Source organism: Hibiscus syriacus, unplaced genomic scaffold (genome assembly GCF_006381635.1).
Source record: "Hibiscus syriacus cultivar Baekdansim isolate YM2019G1 unplaced genomic scaffold, ASM638163v2 tig00110446_pilon, whole genome shotgun sequence".
NCBI classification, from domain to species: domain Eukaryota; kingdom Viridiplantae; phylum Streptophyta; class Magnoliopsida; order Malvales; family Malvaceae; genus Hibiscus; species Hibiscus syriacus.
This window is the reverse complement of record NW_024062741.1, coordinates 50,206-70,904: the sequence shown is the minus strand read 5'-3', so window position 1 is coordinate 70,904 and position 20,699 is coordinate 50,206. Positions and strand designations below refer to the sequence as shown.

At 35.3% G+C, this 20,699-nt stretch overlaps 2 pseudogenes; both read left to right on the top strand.

Moving 5' to 3' along the window:
* Nucleotides 1–4,074: 4,074 nt before the first annotated feature.
* LOC120125890 lies at nt 4,075–7,387 on the top strand (annotated as a pseudogene).
* Nucleotides 7,388–11,595: 4,208 nt separating this feature from the next.
* Nucleotides 11,596–15,493, top strand: LOC120125885 (annotated as a pseudogene).
* The last annotated feature ends 5,206 nt before the right edge of the window (nt 15,494–20,699 follow it).

Genomic DNA, 20,699 nt, shown 5'->3' with positions numbered 1-20,699 from the left:
GGGGACAAGGTGGATTGCATAAGGCAATGATTCATGCATCAACTTCCAATCTTATAATATATAAATATTCATCTTCTTATGTATATTTTATTATTAATTTTCATAATGGGGCTATAAAGGTCCAAATTATGATGATTCACTTTCCTGGTTCCAACAAGTGTAGGATATGGACAAGGTAAAAAGCCATCTTGTTTCAACCAAAAGTAACAAAATCTTTATTACCCCATATGAAAAAAAGGGTGTTACTTGAGAGTAGGATGGCAAGTTCACCCGCATTTGGTAGGTTTTGATTCAATCCGATTTGATCAAATTAATTTTAAAAAATCAAGTTGGATAAGATATTTTAAGGAGTGAAGTCGGGTCGGGCCAAGTTTAGGTGGAGGTTAAAAAAGCTCATACCCGACCCGACCCGACCCGATGATAATAATGTAGTTTTTTTTTTAAATCTTATTATTATTTAATTAAATCCTTAATTTGTACCGTGTTGAGTCGGGTCGGATTTATACTCTAAAAAAGCGAGTCAGAGTCGGAGTAGGGCGGAATATATATATATTTGGTTGGGTCTGATTTTTTAAGGGGTGAAGTTGGGTTGAGTCCGGTTCAAGTGGATGGTGATAAAACTTAGACTCGATCCGGCTCGGTCCGGCCCGAAGATAATAATGTAATTTTCGTAAAAATCTTATTATTATTCTTAATTAAATCCTTAATTTATACAGAGTCAGGTCGGTCCGATTTATACTCTAAAAAAGAGTCAGAGTCAGGTGAAAAAAATATATTTTTCAGGTCAGATCGAGTCAAATGTAGGATATAAAATTTTTGGGTTGGGTTCAAGTAGAGGGTGTATATTTCAGATTGAATTGACCAAAAACCCGACTTATTGCCATCCCTACTTAAAATTAGTATATATTTTAGATTATTCAATCAATAAATTAGATACATTGATTGATTAAAAATAAAAATAAACCGCCCCACAAATTGCAATAAATAATGAAGCAAATGGAGTATTTTCTTCATTCTGAAGGTGGATCCAAGTAGGAGAGCGCAAGCAATGGATATTTTAGAAACCGCCCACAAATTGGGTGGATGCGTGTGGTTATGGACCTACACGCCTAAAGCTAAACCGGCATACCACATGCAGAAGCCATAAAAGTAGGTGAAAGACTTTCATCCATTTTTTATGGGTAAAGTATGTTTATCGATTATTAAATGTTGTAAAATTATTTTTTAATTATAAATTGTTATTTTGTTGAGTCTCTCAATTATTTAAAGTTATAAAATAGTCATCCGACTATTCATCATGTTCTTAATTCGACCTTTTTTGTTAAAAATTTAAAGGTATTCTTAGCTGAACATTAACCTATTGGTTGTGTTTTGATAAAATCTATACTAGAATTTCAAACGATATATATCACATTCATCATATTAATGTCTAGTTTATACAACCACCAATTTTTTTAATAAAAAAAGAATGAATTTGATACATAGTGAATAGTCGAGTGACTATTCTGTAACTTTTAATAAACGAATGACTTAACAAAGCAACACTCTAAAATCAGATAATCGTTTTATAATTTTAATAGTCAATGAATTTAATAAAGCCCTACCCACCCAGGAGACCATTTTTGTATTTTAACTTTTTTACTTAATTAAAATTAATTCCAGTCACATACCACAAAAATTTTCTACCATCGTTATCTTCTTCTATAATTAGTAGTATCCATTTAATTAAGTAATTAAAATCAAGTATTATATAAAATTATATAAGAATAAATATTTTAATTTATTTTGTTTTATTCGTAATATCATGATTCAAATTTGTAACATGATTTGAAATTTTTAATTATTTATTTTAACAAATTATTGATAATTATTTTTTTTAATTTGAACATATGAATATAATAAAATTTTAATGAATATTTAAACAATAATTTCGTTTAATTCTATGGATAGTTAATAAATTATACAATAATATATTATAAAAACGAATTAATTTTAAATTTTACAATAACGAATTATCTCCTAGCTGACTGATTATGTCTGTTGCGGCCTGCATCAAAATGGACTCAATCTTAACTCGGCCCAACCATGAAAACTGAGCCATGTACACATTGGTTAAATCTAATCCGCTCTCGGACTAAACTTAATTTAAATTTAAGGTTAAGAAATGATAAGAAGAGTGCACTCGAAAATGCTATAAAAGATATAATATTTTCGGTTAAGTCAACTAAAATATTAATTTTTTTCTTAATATTGTTCAGTTGTATACTTTTTTATAACATTTTTTATTCAATCGAAAATAATAAAAGTGAACATGTGTTTAACAAAAAATGTATATTTTTTAATATTTTCAGTTGCATTCATTCTTGTTGTTTCTTAACGTTAAATTAGACTGTCGTGCAACAAATTTACTATGCGTTATAGTTGTCTTTCAACTTAGTTAAATAAATGTTTAATTATGGTTTCAGTGCCTATTCTTTATATAATTTTATATTTAATTCTTATATACATATGAGTCACTCAAACAATGTAAAACTGGGATGGTAAGAGGTTGGACTTTTAGTAACTTGATCCGACCGAAAAATATATATCCTCCACCTGATTTCAACCCGACTTGATTTTTTACAGTATAAATCTGACCCGACTCGAATAGACCTGATATAAATTAAAATTTAATTAAAAATAATAATAAATTTTTAAAGAAAATAACATTATTATCATCGGATCGAGTGTGAGTCAGGTCATAATTTTTAACCTTCCCTGAACTTGACCTGACCCAAACACATTTTTTTTTTAAAATTCAACCCAATTTGATCGAAGGGATCAATGATAGTGAAATTATCACATGGTAAACTAATTATTAGGTCTAATCAACCAATAAAATTTTATTCATCAACATTCTCTTTTCAAATTTCATGGAAATTAAAAAAAAAAGTTATACTTCTTTATTGTAGCCTTCTAATCTACCAATGATTTCACCATTGGAATCTTTCTGCAGTGCTTTAAATAAAAAGCACTTTGATTTCTACCATCGACGAAAACGAGAAAGGAATTAGTGGGTCCCACAATTCTTTCAAAGCGTAAGGGTAGGGCTAGATAATAGAGTTTGACAATTTTCAGTATCGATTATTAGGTATGTGCCACTTTACAATAAAATTTGACCTAACTTTCAAAATATATGATATTCGATTAGCAATCGATTAATCTAGATCAAATATTATACAGGCGATGATGATTTTCTAACTCAGTTTGCTCTATTTACAAAAAACTTAGCACCTTATCCTACTAGATCAACCGATTATTAATAAATATATTTTAACTTTTAAATTGTGTTATTTAATCCTTATATTTTTTGGTAATTTTGATAGAATAATTTAAACCTCAAAATTTGAGATGCATAGTTAATAGGAAATTATGTAGTGATATAATATTTGTTACAATGATTAAAAATTTCGTTACATGAGTACGATAAGTTTCATAAAATATAATTAAAGAATGTTTTTGTGTCAAGAGAAATTATGTATTAACAATCGAGTAGTGACACGTGTTGTGGCACCTATCACCATGACACATGCCATCATTTGATTTGATGATTAAATTTATTAAAATTAGGATTAAATCGATAAAATATATAAGTAACAAGGACCGATTGTATAATTATATCAAATTTTTAATTATCACATCACTTCATTTTTACAAAATAAATGGTTATAGATATAGTTTATCCTAAAAATAACTCAATTGTTTGATTAACAAAATTAAAAAAATCAACGGCCAAAATATAAAGGGAGAATAATTAAATGGTTATAGATATAGTTTATCCTAAAAATATTATTTTTACAAATAATATAGATGAGTAATAAATTCTAAAATACATTATTCATTTAAAAATTAAGTGCATATTTAAATATTTATTATAATAATACGAATCAAATTATTTTAGTGATTAATAGATTTTATTCTTTGAAATTTTAATTTCGAACATTACAAATATATAAGTATATGAATATTTGCTGGCAGGCTCCAACTGATACGTGCTGTTCTTTTTAGTTTGACAAACTACTGGTGTAGGCAATTATGTTTCCTCCTGTGGTGATCAGGAAGGTGGAACAACTGTGTACTCGCTTCTTTTGGAAGGGAGCTGACTTGCCTGCGAAGGGAGCTAGGGTGAGTTGGAAACAGATTTGCCTTCTGAAGTCTGAGGGGGGCCTCGGGGTCATTGATATTGGCTGGAACAAAGCTTGTTTCGTTAAGCTAATCAGGAATTTGTTGGCAGAGGAGGATTCCTTATGGGTAGCGTGGATTCATTCGTATATAATTAAAAGCTCTGACTTCTGACAATTGAACTTACCTACAAATGCTAGCTAGAGCTTCAGGAGGTTGCTGAAGTTGAAACCTGTTGTTCATCATTTATTGGTTGACAAGACAATGATCTTAGCACAAGACAGATTTGGGAGGACATTCGCCCTGTGGCACCAAAGGTTGTGTGGCATCACCTAATTTGGTTCCTGGACGTATCCCTAAATACAATATTATACTATGGATGACCATCCTGGATAGGCTTCCTACCAGGGTAAGGTTGCGGATGGGATTAGCCATTGCTTGTTATGCAACTTGGAGCCTGAGACTCGAAATCACATATTCTTCGAGTGTGTTTATGCGGGGAATCTCTGGAAGGCCATTCTGCAACTCTGTGGTGTGAATCGCAGAGAATTCCATTGGGATGACGAGCTAGCTTGGGCCATACACTATTTTAAGGGTAAATCTCTCATCACGAGAGTGCTTAAACTTGCTTTGTCAAGTCACGTGTACTGGATTTGGAAGGAGAGAATGACAGGTTGTTTGGGGGAAATCCTAGACCGTGGACTGCTATCCTGGAGGATGTTAAAATTGTTGTTGTATTAGGTTGAGTGGTTGCCCTATCAACGGAACAATCCGAGGAATGTTGCCCTCTGCGCTAGCAGGAACATTGCGTGATATCTATGGAGCATTCCCTTCCTCCTTTCTCCTATGCTCATATTCTATTTTGGTTTTCTGTTGTGTGATGCTGAGGGCTATTGCTTTTATAAGTCAGTGTCTTTGTAATGTTATTGGTTCACATGTATTTTTATGTTTTAGTAATAAATTCATATTATCAAAAAAAAGTATATAAATATTTATTATCAAATGATCGTATATTATTTTGTATTTAGTTAAAATTTATAAGAAAATTAATTTAAATATAAATGATAATTTAAAATTTATTTTAAGAATAATTATATTTTAAAAAAATCATAACCTTCAAATGAATCTACATTAATTATACATTTATACTGCGTGGTGAGTTTAAAAACTATTTGTATCTGTCGTTTCCAGATTTAACAACCTAAATTCTGGACGATCGGTTTCTACGTTTTCAAGCCGTAAGCTACTCTCTCTCTCTCTCTCCGTTTCGCCAGGGTTTCATCACAAGCTTATTCTATTAATTCTTTATTTTCTAGATTCTCACGGCGGAATAGCAGGCAGATCGGCTGCTAACACGAACACCATGAGCAACAACAGCCAACCCACCGCGCCGTATCGGAACTATATTCCCGGAATCGTCATGGACCCGATCACATGCCGTTAACCGAGCTGTATCGGGCTTCGTCGGCAAGCGAACACTAGCGGACTTCCAAATGCCGCAAAACCAGAACAATCATTTGGGCTCGACGGTTTTTATCTCCGTTCAGTTAAGCCCAGAAATTTCCAGCACACTTTCCCGATTTCTCCGCTATCGCCCCTTGATTTCTCGTCTGCTACTTGCAATTCGCAGCTTTATGGCGTGTCGCTTTTACAACAACTGCGACCGCAGCAGCTTCCTCTCGGCATCACCGCCGGAGCCACAACCCAGGCGGTGAACCCGTGTTTATCAGGAGCTCCGTGCATGAACCCGGTTCAGAAACGGCTAGTCCAGCAGCAAGACCCGGAGAAAAAGATGAGGAATCAACTACGAGAGTTGGAGAAACAACTATTGGACGACAACGACAACGAAGGAGATACGGTTTCGGTGATTACCAATACCAACAGCGAGTGGTCCGAAACTATACAGAACTTATTAAGTTCTAGCAGCCTAACAACCCGATTGCTACATCTCCTACTTCTTCATCGTCTTCGTCCACAACATCGGTGGCTTCTCGGACTTCGACTTGTTCAAGGCAGACAATAATGGAGGTTGCTTCAGCTGTTTCCGAGGGTGAAACTGACGTTTTAAACCAGATCCTAAGCCGATTATCATTATTTGCTGAGGCTAAAGGGAATTCCGAGCACAGGTTGATGGAGTTTATGTTGTTGGCTCTTAAATCGCGGGTTAACTCGGTGGAGAACCGGCTGCCAGTGGCTGAGTTGTTCAGCACGGAACACGTTGCGTCCACTCAGATACTTTATGATTTGTGTCCTTGTTTTAAGCTTGGGTTTTTGGCCGCTAATTTAGCCATCATCGATGCTACTTTGGAGAAACCGAACTGTAAGAACTTGCATATTATTGATTTTGATCTCGGGCAAGGAGGGCAGTACGTAAATCTTCTCCACGCGCTATCGGAGCGTGGGATTCCAAAGCCTTCGTTGGTAAAGATCACAGCTGTTGCTGATAATGGTGGGGATGAGGTGTTGAAGATGGTCGGCGATAAGCTGATTCAAATCGCTAAGCAATTCGGAGTTTGCTTGAAATTCAATGTGATAACGAATCTTAAACTCAGCGATCTGAGTCGCGATTCGCTTGGGTGCGAAACGGACGAGTCATTGGCTGTTAATTTCGCGTTCAAGCTTTATCGGATGCCCGACGAGAGCGTGTCCGTGGAGAACCCGAGAGACGAGCTTCTCCGTCAAGTGAAAGCGTTGGCGCCGCGCGTGGTAACGTTAGTGGAACAAGAAATGAACACCAATACGGCGCCTTTCGCGTCGAGGGTGGTAGAAGCGTGCGGGTATTACGGAGCGTTGTTTGACTCCATTGAGTCGACCTTGTCGTCGGAACACTCGGAGCGAGTGAAGCTCGAGGAAGGCCTTCGGCGAAAAATCGCCAACTCAGTCGCGTGCGAGGGGAGGGACCGAGTCGAAAGATGCGAGGTATTTGGGAAGTGGCGGGCCCGGATGAGCATGGCGGGGTTCGAGTTAAAGCCTATGAGCCAAAGCGTAGTGGAGTCGATGCGCGCCAGACTCAGTTCGGGTAATCGCGTCAACCCGGGGTTCACCGTTAAATTAGAAAACGGAGGCGTTAGTTTTGGTTGGCTGGGCCAACTCTGACCGTCTCGTCTGCTTGGCGTTAACTTCATGTTTCTATTTTATCATTAATTGGTGTCTTGTATTTTTAACCCTTTTCCATCTAAAAAAATCCCACCAAACCCAAATTATTATAATATTTAAATATTTTTTATTTAGTGTTATATATATAATTTGTGTGTTGAAAAAGGTGTTGGGTGTAATACTGCTGGCTTCGTTGTTTATGGGACAATGGCGTTTGCCGTCACATTACCAACAATCGGAGGGCTCCACCTTATGGATTGAATCGAGTAAATATTAGCGTGATTCTATTTTTTTTAAAGCTTTTAAATTATTATAATATTTAAATATTTTTATTAATTATTTAATGGTATATATGAGTATGAATCAATTAATCTCAATGATTAAAATAATAATTATTATTTTTAGAAGTTAAAGATTCAAATATAATTTTAAATATCACGTATTCAAACACCAACAATTATAGGGGATTAAGCTTATCCCATTTTCTTTGCCAATGCTATGGAGCATCATGGGCCAAGAATACCTATAATGGAATCACAAAAGGGACTTTTTCCTGCAACAAAAAATTAATAATAATTTGATACAATTTTAAAATTATTTTGTAATAATTTGATTAAATTTAATATTTTTATATAATAATTTAATAAAATTAATTATTATAATTATTAAATTTAAGGTTAAAGTATACAGATGATCTATCGTCTATAAAATATTATTTTATTAAGTTTCTTAACTATTAAAAGTTACAAAATGGTATCTTGACTATATGGAGTTGTTTTGTTAGGTCCCTTAACTATCAAAAGTTACAAAATAACCACTAAAATATTCATTATATTTCAAACTAGTCATTTGTTGTTAAAAAATTAACAATCATTTGAGTTTGACGTTAACATGATGATTAAGATATGATATGTATATATATATATATATATATATATATATATATTTTGATGTAATTACAAGATAATATATGTTCAAAGATAACTTTTAACCATTTGACATTGAACGATCACACGCCGAACATTTCTGGTGCTCGAACTCAAGACCTTAAGAAATAACATCAATTCTTTACTATTGAGGTTGTTCGGTTCGTGCTAAAATATGATAGTTGTTTGAGATTATGATATCATATTTTATTATATCTCAGTTAGTAGGTGAACGTATAGCTCAGGCAATCATCAATTTTTTAACGAAAAGGACAGATTTAGAACATAATAAATAGTTGAGTGACCATTTTGTAACTTTTAATAGTCAAGGAACATATAGTGAGAGACTTAATAAAACAACATTCTATAGTAAATATATCATTTACGTATTTTACCCTAAATTTAATATAACGAGTATTTTACATTGAGCTTTAAAAAAAGTTTTTAGTGAAATAGAGAAATGAAATTCAAAACTAAACCCTTTTTATATATATAAGACTTGTGACGTTTGGTTCGCTGGAATGTTTATGAGGGAATTGGAATCTGTGAAGGAATTGGAATCTGTCAAGAATTGGAATCCAATTCCATATTCTGTTTGGTTGGCAGGAAATTGAATTTGAATCCAATTTCATATTCTGTTTGGTTTGCAGACATGTCAGATGAATTTGATTTCAATAATGTAAAATGATATGATTGACCTTCTTGTTTTTTTTGCTTAATTTTAGTTTGTTTTATAAATTATATGTAGCAATATATTATAAAAATTTAAAAAAAATTAAATTTTAATTTTATTGATTGATTATTCATTTCAATAAATTATAAAAATCATGTTAATAAACATCATAAGTTAAAATCATCTCAATTAGGGATGACCATGGGTCGGGTTGGGTCAGGTTTTTGGTCCACCCGAATCGAGAACAAGAGAACCTCCACCCGAGACCCGATCCGACCAAAATAAAGTTTCACCCGACCCGACCCGAATATATGAATTAGGAACCCGACCCGAAATAATAAAAAAATTATTTTCATTCAATAAAAACAACGACTTAATTGGAAAAAATATATATATAAAGGGGTATTATTGTAATTATTCCTAAATATATAAGGTAAAATTCTATATTTTTTGGGTCGGGTGGGGTATTTTCACCCTAAACCCGAACCCGATTTGAATATCACACTTAAAAAAACCGACCCGACCCGAATATATGAATTAGAAATCCGACACGACCTGACCCGAAATAAAAAAAATATTTTATTCAATAAAAACAATGACTTAATTGAAAAAAAATTATATATAGAGGGGTATTATTGTAATTATTCTAAATATATAAGGTAAAATTATATATATTTTCGGGTCGAGTATTTTTCACCCTAAACCCGAACTCGACCCGACCCGAATATTACACTCAAAAAAATCGACCTGACCCAACCCGACCTGAATATATGAATTAGAAACCCGACCTAACCCGAAATAATAAAAAAATATTTTTATTCAATATATAAATAAATTACCAAAAGATTGATGAGGGTAGTATGATCAAATTTCAATTCCCTCTCACAAGGGAATTGAATTCCATCATAGAATGGATGAAATTCACTTTACCTTATTTGATAGAAAGTTGAAGCCACGAGGGATTCCAATTCCCTTGAAAAACTTAAACCAAATATGAGAAACTAATAGAATTGGATTCATATTCCTCTTAATTACAAAGATTCATGCCAGCGAAGGGCCAAAAGAGTCCGAGACGTTTCAAGAGCAATTGAGCTCTGTGAATGCCAAGAGCGAGGCATGGTCTAAGTTGATGAATCTTAGACATGATGGGGCGTTGAAAGAGTATGCGAGAGAGTTCGAGGAACTCATGCTCAAAGTCCTCGAGTTGGCTGAAGAAGATGCATTCTTCACCTTCATAGATGGATTGAAGCCATGGGCAAAGACGACGATGGAGAGAAGGGGAATCAAGGAGTTGTCTAAAGCCTTGATAGCCGCCGAGTCCATCATAGAACTTGGAGCCAAGAGGACGTCCAAGCCAAAGATGAAAGCCGTGGATAGTGGCCAAAGTATCCGAGATGAGGGTCAGTCCAATGACGAGGAGCGAGGCTCTTCGAGTAGTGCTTGTTCGAGTGAAGTTTGTTCGAATGATGAAAATTTGAGCACTGATCGTTCAAGTGGTGAACACAAGTCTAGAGAAGACAAGTTTGGCATTGGCACAAGTAAAGCTGACAAGTGCCTTAAGCCGAGGGCAAGAAACCAACAGACGAAGGGTCACCAAAGTAAGGGGCCACAAGAGTCGCAAGATTGCCTGGATAAAGCCGAGTGGTCCGAGAAGATGGACAAGCCCATGATCGATCTACCCAAGGACATGGGTGAAGATAGGGTCAAAGAGGCTACGAGACTTGGCTCAATTATTTCGAGTTCTTCCAAGGCAAGTGGAGGCCGAAAGCAGAATGGGTTGATGTGTGCGAACATCAACGTTTTGAACCATCGGGAGTTGCCTTAGTAGACACGGGGGCAACTGATCCATTCATGTTACAGAAGGATGCCAACAATCTTGGTTTAAAGACCGAGCCATTGAAGGGGGCAATAAAGACTGTCGTTCCAACAGAGAGGAATGTTGTTTCGAGGACTATCATCGAAGAGACAATTGAGAAGGGGTTGATGGAGTCCAAGCTTTCCAGAGACATGATGGGCGAGAGCTTGCCACCATGTAAAAGGGTGGAAGTCGCACCAGACTTCAAGGAAGGAAGTGCCGATGCGAGTAGAAACACCAAACTTCAGGGTAGAAGTGTTGGTGTGTGGAGTGCCAGACTTCGTGGAGCAAGAAGGGCTGACACATAGAGTAAATGTGCTAAGGGAATTCGAGGGACATCTCAAACACGTTCCAAGTATTGAGTTTGATTCACCATCGCTGATGAGTGTGGGTCGAGGACCTAACCATCTTGTTGTGGAAGATTGAGGGGACATCTGAGACTTTCAGAGTTCTTAGGGACAAGCGAGTGTTACCGACGAATCTGAGTTGTCGTGTTGTATGTTGTCGAAGCATCCAAGTCTTTTCCACTGGTTCACGAGTATCCTTGTTTGGGTGAATGCAAACGGGTAGGATGGATTTCCTACGCTTGAGATGTATGCCACGGTGTGTTAGATCATGATAAGACATGGCGGTGTCAACCAAGGCGAAGTAGCCAAGGTGTTTTGTTAAAGCGTCCAAGGTGATCAAGACCAAGTGTTCTCGCCTAGCGACGAGGGCGTCGCTAGATCGAGTTGGGGAGAATGTCACGGACTAAACTTTTGGGTCCATTGATATTGGCGCAAACGAGGTTCTATATGCGCATACTTGGTCTTGTTGGGCAAGATGAGTTTATTCCATACTCATTTATAGAGAAAGAGGCTAGCCATGTGGAGGGATTTAGTCCAGAATTGGCTCTTGTCATGGTTGGAGGAGGAAAGGTACTCGAAGAGAAACTTGTGGTACACATGTAGTATTAGACTATTAGTTAGCTTAACTCTTTTTGTTTCTAGTATTACTTGCCAAATCTTCTTACTGCATTTTGATGAATTAGCTTAATTCTATCTAGTGGCATACATACTGATTTACTTTTTAATGAAAATGCTGGTTCAAGAATAACCATGATGGTAGGGGTGTAAACGAGTCGAGTCGAGCTCGAATAGTGCTGAGCTCGACTCGAAAACTCTGAAATGAAGCTCGGCTCGAAAACTCGCGAGCTTAAAATTTTCAAGCTCGACTCGAACTCGAAATCCTAAACTGAAGCTCGTTAACAGCTCGAAAAGGCTCGAAATGAAGAAAAAAATTCTTAAACTTAACTCGATTGAAGCCTCACACTCGAACCTGAACCTTAAATACATGAAAATCTTATCGTATTTAAAAAAAATCAATACATAAATGTTAATATTATTAATAATTTATTTAAAATAAAATAAAATCTTAATATATTATGTTTTCGAGCTGTTCACAAGCTTTTCGAGTCAAATATCAAGTAACTCGTTTCGGCTCGTTAAGAACTCGAGTCGAGTCCATTCGATCTGAGTATTTATCGAGCCTTGATCAAGTCGATCTCAAGTAGCTCGCGATCTGTCTCGTCTCATTTACAGCCCTACATGATGGCATGACCTGAGTTTTGCCTTTGATTCTTATACTTCCTGAGGTTGTGACAGGTTCGACCTACCAGTGAAACCATAGTAAACCATATGTTTACACAGTGGATTCACACTTATCGTGATCTTCCTCTAATGATTAATTAGGTATCCCCTTAGTTATTTATAACCTGTTTACATAGTTGTGCAAGGTTCCCACTAACTGGTTCAGTGGGCAAATGTCACTAGATGGGAGATGCGCACTAAACCATTTGTAAGGACCCTTGAATTTCTTTGGCAGGAAGGCCATTCAGCTCATGCAACACCAGAAGAGGCTGAAAAGGAGGTTTGTCACTTTCCTTTTGGCTTGGTTATGATTATTTTAGATGGTGTTGTTTTTATTTAAAGGATTGGATGCTACTAAACTGCAGGCACTGCAAATGATTGATGTCTATACAAAGTTTAGTTATGAGCAAGCTGCAATACCTGTAATTGCAGGTAGAAAATCTAAAGTGGAAACGTTTTCTGGTGCCGATAAAACCTACACAATAGAGGGCATGATGAGTGATCGCAAGGCCTTGCAAGCTGGAACAAGCCACAATCTTGGGCAAAACTTCTCCCGTGCTTTTGGGACACAGGTGATTGATACACCCCGTGCACCTTTTTTTTTTATCTCTTTACTATTCCTGACGGTGATATGCATCCAGTGAGCAAATAATTTGTTACCTAATGAAGTTTAATGTTAAGGAAATTTCTGGAAAATAGTGCACTTATATTATTTACTGTCACATAGATGAAATATGGACCAGTGCAAAGAATATTATCTGACCTTTGTATTGATAACTCCATTAATAATAAAGGTTTTTTTTTTACCAAGACTTGTGCTTTGTACAGTTCACTGATGAAAATGGACGAAGGCAACATGTGTGGAAAACAGCTTGGGCTATCAGTACAAGGTTTGTTGGTGGTATTATCATGCTTCCTCCGAGAATTGACCAATACAGGTCTGTAAGAATTTTTTGATGATTATCTGTAATAGATGGCCTGGACTGTTGGTAGCATTAGTTGATTGGTCTTTTTTTGATTGAAGGCAATGGTAAATATGCTGCTGATATAAAATTATTTGGGGTTGAGACTGTTGTTCAGGTGTAGTGGTCTTAGGGTTTTCTGTGTTTGCTGTAAAAGAAGCATGTTATTCATTTAAGAAGTCATGGCAAAATACAGTATGGGACCCATTTGGTAGGTAGGGTTCAACCTCTCCAGCGGAGCTTCTCTGTTGATGATTCTTACAGGGAAATTTCATTTGCTAACAACTTTGTAGATATTGGAAGCGATTTATTAACTTCATTCAAATTATTGATACACAATGGTGTTGTGAAGCAAAATAATTTCAAGAGAATTACTGGTGTAACTTGCTTTAAAGTTGAAAGAGTGCATAGTTCCTCTCTTTTTTCTCAAAGAAAAAAAGTACTAGTGTAACATGTTTTAAAGGTAGAAGAGTGTATATAAGTTTGTTATTCTCCCGGAAAAACAAACACACCGGCCCCTCTAAGTTTATTTTACAATATTTTGTTTTTATGATGATTGTCTTTTTGTTTTGTCTATCATACACTATCAGGTGGTAATTGTACCAATCTGGAAGAAGGTTGATGAAAAAGCAGGAGTTCTAGATGCTGCGTCATCTGTTGCTGAAATTCTGAAAACTGCTACTTAAACTTGATGACACAGATCAGAGGACACCAGGATGGAAGTTCAATTTCTGGGAGATGAAGGTATCTTTACATTTAAATTTGGTAGCACATTTATCGGTTATACAGAAGTAAAAAGCTTATTTCTTAAGTTTAGGTTCTTCCTCAAGCTGAAAAACCGGGATACGGGAATCCCATAGAAAGTTCAAAAAACCTGTCCACAATCCACAAAATGTGCATGGATGCGATCCTGATCTGTCTTTTGAATTGTTTTGGGTCCTTGTATCATTTCATTTTGTGACATGTCTTTAACTTTCATCTGCCTCAAGCTTTAGACAATAATTTTGCAGGGAGTACCTCTGAGGATTGAAATTGGGCCACGTGATGTTTCAAGTGGGAGTGTGGTCTTATCTAGAAGAGATATTCCTGGGAAGCAAGGGAAAGTTTTTGGAACATCTATGGAACCTTCAATATTTGAAGCTTATGTCAAAGGCAGGTTGGATGAGATCCAACATCTCTTCTTCAGAGGGCAATATCTTTCCGGGGCAGGTGTGTTTTCTTTCTCAAACAATCATTAAGAGTTTCAACCCAAGGAGAGCTTGACTGATAACTTTATTTTTTGAGCTTTGATACTCACTATGGCAACCCAATAGCTATTGTTTTCAATAAAGCTTAATAATGTACTATGTAGTATGTATGCATATATGATGAGTTTGTGAATATAAAGTATTCATGCTACACCATTGAATTGGCAAACACAGACCTTAAACTGTATAACTAGCCTCTTGTTAAATCAGCAAAATCTCTTTAAAGTGTTCCCACTCCTGATTCCTATTATTGGCACTTCTAGAAACTATGATATAAATAGGATCATGGGTCAATTGCTGACAATGTCTCCAATACTATTTTGAATTGATTTTGTCTTATTGGATGTTCGTCTGATTGATTGTGTGGTTTCACGGTCTCTAAATGGATGGATTGTGGTACATGTCTCTGTTGTAAGCTTCAATTTTCTAGAGAGCTGAAATAGTTTTTTTCTAATTGAACAGAATGCATCTGTTTCTCTGCACTATCTCTAGTTCATTGGTCTTTCTTTCTAACTTTCCTGGACTCTTTCTGCAGTAACATAGTGGATGTGAGCTCTTATGAAGAACTCAAGGAAGTGATATCTGTTGGCAAATGGGCGAGGGGACCTTACTCTGGTAGGTAGACTACCTTTCTTAGACAATAGCCATAACTGAATTATTTGACTATTGTTAATTTCACAATATGTTTACTGAAACATGTGCATTTGTGAGTCTAACAATATCGTCCTTCTGTTGCTGCAGTGATGCAGATGAGTTAAGAGTTAAAGAAGAAACAGGGGCAACGATTCGCTGTTTCCCTTTTGAACAGCCTCAGGGGACCAAAACATGCTTGATGACAGGCAACCCTGCAGAGGAAGTTGCCATTTTTGCAAAATCTTATTAAGACATTGGTGAAGTTGATCTTTGAGCTGACAGACCTATCTAGTTTTGCAGATATACATAATGAATTTTGTCCAGGTTTTTATATCTTCTTCAACTATTAAACACGTAGCTTTGGTCACATTCACCAAACAGCACACATAACCGTCCTATGCAGTTTTAAAAGATGTCACTTTTTCATATCCTTGCCTCGCTCTCGGGGGATCTAGGACAACGGTTTATATTTCTGAGCTGATATAGCGATACTTATGCATAAAGGCAACATCGATTGATTTGCATTCTTTTATCCAGTGTTGTCTTCCTTTTCTACGAATGGATGTTCTTCATGAAAATGGTCCATGTTGGCATAAATTGATTGATTTATACTTACCTCTTTTGTGCTGTACTGGTCGAAGATGAACCCTCATGGCTCTCTGGTCAGAGAACCCTTCCGGCCATGAGTGAACCGCAAGAAACCTTCCGATATGATCTTCCCATACCAATGGGCGAGGAAGGAAACTGAGAACTATCCACCAAACAACTCAAACATAAAAATTTCAACAAATTAGGGCCACTAACCCCTACCCCGCAGCATCTTGTGATGGCAAAAGGAATGGAGGCAAGCGATCATTAGGACATGTGTAGGCATTGGAAGACCATAAAACCTAAAATTATTGGCTATGATTATAATAATAAAGGTAGAAACCATCATTCCTATTTAGGTCTAGGGTGATAGAGGCTAGGTTGAGACAGATTACTAGGGTTTCGGAAAACCAATATGGTTTTATGCCAGGTAGGTCTACTACGGAGGCGATTCATCTACTTCGACGGCTTATGGAGAAATATAGAGAAAAGAATAAAGATCTTCACATGACGTTCATTGACATTGATAAGGCTTATGATAGCATATCCCGAGATACGATCTGGAAGACCTTGGAAAAGAGACGGACCCCAACTGCTTATATTCGGGCGATTCATGATATGTACTGTAAATCTACTACATACGTCAGGACTACATTTGGCTACACCGAGGCTTTCCCGGTGGAAATCAGACTCCACCAGGGGTCGGCTCTTAGCCCTTATATCTTCGCCTTGATTATGGATGACATCTATTGTACGACACCAGACGGTGTTCCATGGTGTATGCTTTTTGCTGACGACATTGTCCTAGTTGCTGAAACAAAAAATGAGCTGAATAGTAGACCGGCTACCTAGAAGACTGCTTTGGAAGAAAAAAGTTTAAGGATCAATATTGAAAAGACAAAGTATTTATGTTCAAATTTCAGTGGGAACCAAAACGATGAAGATGTAGAAGTATGCATCGATTGACACGTTCTCCCCTCAAAGGAATGTTTCAAGTACCTAGGGTATATGATACATAAAGATGGGGTGTAGATGATGACGTTACACACTGTATAAAGGCGGGATGGCTAAAGTGGAGGGCTGCTACTGGAGTTTTGTGTGACAAGAAGGTGCCTCTAAAACTTAAGGGAAAATTTTATAGAATGACAATAAGACCAGCGTTGATGTATGGATCAAAATGTTGGGCAATCAAGAAGGATCACGTAAGGAGGATGGACGCCGCAGAAATAAGAATGCTTCGTTAGACATGTGGTAAGACTCTGTGGGACATGACACCAAACTATGCAATTAGGATGTCCTTGGGGGTGGTGCATGTATCCGAAAAATTGAGGGAGGGAAGACTACGGTGGTTTGGGCATGTCCTTAGGCGACAACCATCAGATGCGGTCAGGAGGGTAGAGTCGATTACAATCGAAGGTTCCAGAAGGAGAGGACGACCAAGGAGGAAGTAGGTAGACTGCTTGAGATCTGATTTGAAGGATTTAGCACTTACCGAGGACATGACCTCTGACAGGAAAGTATGGAGACTTAAGACCAGGGTAGCCGAGTAGTGTGGGTCACAACCATGGGGTGTAGCATCTCTGTCTTCTTTTTAATGCCTCTGTAGTAATTTCCATGACTTCTACTTCTATACGTTTCTGTCATTGGAAGCTATGAAGGCCCAGAACTAGAGTAGCGGAGTAGTGTTGTCTTAGTTTAGGTGGTAACCTATTTGACTTTATTCCTTCTAGTAGCTTGCTATCGCTGACTACTGTGTATTCCTTCCCTTCATGTTTCCTCTTTTTAAATTTAGTCGAGACTTACATTTATGTCTATATACAGAGATTATTACGCAAGGATTACTTCCCATTACAGACGCGCATATGAAGACTGCATATGAAGACTGTTCAACTATTTATTTATTTATTTATTTATTTATACATGCATTGTATTTAATCTTTATTTTTAATTTCCTTGACTGCCGGAGGTCTTCCACGGAAGCTGCTCTCAACCTAGCGTTGGGGGCAGCCTACTACACTACCTCCCCCTTACCCCATTACATATGGGAATAGGGTTTTTGTTGTTGTTGTTGTTGTTGTTGATACCTCTAAAAATAATTTAAAGTAAATTTTAGTACTTAAATTATCAGTTTTGATCCGTTTCATGATCTAAACTTCTATTTTTTTTTTTAAAAAAATCATGCTTGAAGTTTAGTTTTGTTTTCATTTTGGTACCTGTTCAAAATTTAACGTTAAGTCGGGTTTTGATTCGAGTTCGGTGGAGGGTGAAAAAACTTCGACTTGAGGATAATAATGTAATTTTCTTAAAATTTATTATATTTTTAATTAAATCCTTGATTTATACCGGGTCAGGCCAGAGTCGAGTAAATGATATATCTGCTTCGGGTGGAGAGTGCATATTTTTGGGTTAGATCGGATTGACCAAAAATCTGACCCAATGCCATTCCTAATTCTAACTCTACGAGTTTTATATTATATTTTGAAATTTAGATTGGGGTATTTTTGCTAAAGATAAGATCAAGTTAAATTTAGATTTAGATTTAAGTTAAGATGAAAAATCTTTCATATGATCTATGCCCATCTATAATTTATACTTTATACTTTTTTAAATTATTATTTTTATCTTATCTTGTTCTAAAATAATCGACGTTCAATAATAATAATGTGTTATATATATTTATTAATGATCGAAATGATAATTTAAAGGATAAATAATAATAACAATTTAAGGGAGCCAAAAAAATAAGTAGTCTACATTTTAAAGGCTAAACTAAGGATTAAGCCTTTCGTTTATGATAATGACATCCTTCTCTATTCTAACAAAGACGCACTATCCTTAATGATGCATTCTTAGTGTATACCTAGAATTGACTCCTTAAAACCAAGAATTAAAATTAGAATTAGAATTAGAATTAGCAGAACGTTGTCGTTTTAATCCATTGAATCCCATCAACTTTTATCCAGAAAATAAATCTCACAAATTAAAAAGAAGAGAGTAAATACAAATACCAACGGATAAACCTAGGCAAGGACAGGCTAGGGCGATCGCTCTCCTCGCCTAAAAATTTCAAACTATAATATTTATATATATATATTTATTTATTAAAAATATCTTTTAGTCTCGTAAAATTTTATAACTTTAAATTTATTTCGATTAATATAAAATCTTGTTTTCATCTCTTCGAATATCTTAATACCAGGTGAGATGCAGAGTTAATGTGAAAAATGTAATTTTTCCTATTAATGGCATGGCTAGGTAGTTTAGTAGGTGCATCGACCATGGCCGTTTTAAAGGGTGATGGTGGGCGGTGAAAAAGTAGGTTTGGTTGGTGGTAGAAGGGCATAATTGGTAGTTGGTTTAATACCAAAATATAGGCCCAAATTATACAATTTTTTCAAATACGTGCTTAAAATAACTTATCTCAGTGATAAGTAAATCATCTTATCTCAATTTCCCCGATATTAAATTATGCATTTGATATTTAAATCATCAATTTTAATTTATTTTAATATTTTAATATTTAATTTTTTCAAAATAATATATAATATTTAATTTTTATTTTATTTTAATACCTAATTTAACATCTAAATTATCAGTTTTTATTCGTTTTAACACTTAAACTTTTAATATTTTTAAAATTTAATGTTGAACTTTTAACGGAAACTAAATGAAACAAAAATTAAATATTAGATGTGTTTTATAAAAAATTAAAAATTTAAATACTAAAATAAGTAAAAATTAACTGTTTAAATACTAATCATATAGTTATTGAAAAGATAGTGAAATAAAAGAAAGGGTAAAGTATAGTAATGGTCACTGAACATTTTTGAAGTTTGCATTTAGGTTCCCCAACTTTTAAAACTTGCAATACAGTCCCCCAACATTTATTCCGTTTGCAATATGGTCCCTCAACTTAAACCACTGTTAGAAAATTAGGGTAACGATCATTGAACTTTTTGGGCACTTACTTTTAAAACTTGTAAAATAGTCCTCAATTTCATTCTAAACCCCAATTTCCAAAGTAATTCAATTTCATTCTAAACCCTAAATTCCAAAATAATTCAATTAAATTTTAAACCCCAAATTCTAAAATACTTCAATTTAAGGTTTAGAATGTAATTGAATTATTTTGGAATTTAGGGTTTAGAATGAAATTAAGGTGTTTTGAAATTTTGAACATGAATTTACTATTTGACAATATTTATTTCAATATAAATTTGAGGTTTGTTTAACTATTTATATCAATTTTGAATAACAATATGCATTGATTAAACATCCCGAATAGCAAAATGGAAGCACTCTATTCGGTATTTCAACTTCCCATAAACTCTGCTCATTTCTTTAACTTTTGACTATATGAAATTCGGAACACTCATTTGGAGCATTATGATTTAAGTACCACTATGTTCTTGCATGCTATTTTTTTTATCAGATTTGAGTACCTAACCCTTCAGTGCTTTACAGTGCGATCATTTATGATTCACCTGAATTTGCTCATACAGTGATCATTTATGATTTAGTAGAATCAATGGTTTAGAAGGAAATTGAATTACTTTGGAAATTGGGGTTTATAATGAAATTAAGGATTGTTTTACAAGTTTTAAAAGTTGGGAGACCTAAATTCAAGTGTCTAAAAAGTTTAATGACCGATTATATAATTTACCCTAATTTTCTAACATTGGTTTAAGTTGGGGGACCATATTGCAAACAGAATAAATGTTAGGGGATTGTATTGCAAGTTTTAAAAGTTGAGGGACCTAAATGAAAGCTTCAGAAATATTCAGTGACCATTACTATACTTTACCCTAAAAGAAATGAGTTGTCTTCCATGTGACTAAAAAAGAACCCACGTTAGTAAAAAATAGATCACACACCTAAAGAAAAACAAAATAGTTAAAAATTAAATGATTAAATTGAAAACTTTAAAATT